Source organism: Amblyomma americanum, chromosome 1 (assembly GCF_052857255.1).
Source record: "Amblyomma americanum isolate KBUSLIRL-KWMA chromosome 1, ASM5285725v1, whole genome shotgun sequence".
NCBI lineage: Eukaryota > Metazoa > Arthropoda > Arachnida > Ixodida > Ixodidae > Amblyomma > Amblyomma americanum.
In genome coordinates, this window is record NC_135497.1 from 321,409,155 (window position 1) to 321,410,598 (window position 1,444).

Sequence of the window (1,444 nt, forward strand, 5' to 3'; positions counted from 1 at the left end):
TGATTTTCATCTCGCGAACTTACCTCGGACATTCTCCGCTTTATTGGCGGTGTGCCGTGCGAGACGTTTTGCGTCGGTACGGCGTCTTGCTTGAGGCGAGCGTTCTTCAAATCCATACCGAGGCTTCGATGCACGTCCAGGTTTGTTTCGTAGTCGCCCCGTAGAAAGTGCTCGTAGCACATGAATCAGGTCTGACTGCCCATATCGCTGTTAACTGCTCGAAGCCACACTGCTCTTCCCTGCGGGTCTCCGGGCAACTTGTGAAATCTAGCAATGCTTGCATTCTGATAAGAACTGCGGCACTGTCACACAAGGCACACAGTTGGCATGACGTGCACTGAAAATAGCAGCGAACTACTGTAGCAAGCAACCGGAGATCTGGGTTGGATTAAGTTGTCTGGTCACAAACCGATTATCGATTATTGAGTTCGTGCAAACGCCGCGAGTCTTGTCGCACTGGACTCGACCGTTCCACTCAGCCCAAAGGGTGCGTTGACAAGCAGCCCCTACCGCAAAATACACATAATCATTCACGCTTAGGTTTCCGAAAACATTTTTTTACAGGTGAGGACAGAAGTGGGAGCCGGTTGACAACTCGTGTAGTCGCACCTCGCAGGGCGCGCCACGAGAGTTAACCCACTCGTATCGCACAGATGTAAACGGACAGTCGTAAGTTTGGCTGGCCTTGCTCAACTCGATGCCCTGAACGAACCCCCGCTATCGAGTTCATCTAAACGAAAGACCCCACGGAGGCCGGAGAGGTGTAACCAAAACCGAAACCAATCCCAGGTCAATGACCGATTTAGGATCACGTGCTGTTCTTTGCCGAGTAAAATTTCGTGTACAAATAATTACCACACTTTTTTTCGCTTTCTTACTTTCATATAGATCTATTATTTTGGGGTAAACGAAACTGAAAGATATATCTAAAGTTTCTAAGCGCCTTAAGGTGACGTAGTTGGGTAGTGCTTATGTCAGCCGACAGCGTCGCATGGTCGTTTTACGAGCGCAAAAAGACAACGATTTCCAACGGGCTTTATTAAATGCAGGCTCAATATTGCGCTGAAATATTTCGGAATCCGCATGTCAAATATTTATTGTATCAGTGAAAATTACAACCGGGCGGCTTACTTTTCTTTTCACAACCCCTTTAAAAGTGTAAACCGGATTGAAATCGGAGTCCTGGTCAGAGTTGGGTACCGTGGGAAATGCCCGGAGAGAGAGCGCGCGGGCGGCGGCGTCAGCTGCTTCGTTTCCACGGAGGCCTTGGTGACACGGTGCCAAAAAGAGAGATCGGTGCGCAGGATCCGAGTCCCGGCTACAATTTTGGTAGATGCGATAAGCCTGCCGAGTAGCCCACCTTTGCCCTTGCTCGACGTTTCGACAAGCCCCTCGCGAGTCGGTGATTATGTATTTGGAGGAGTCGGAGGCTGCCAGGGCAATG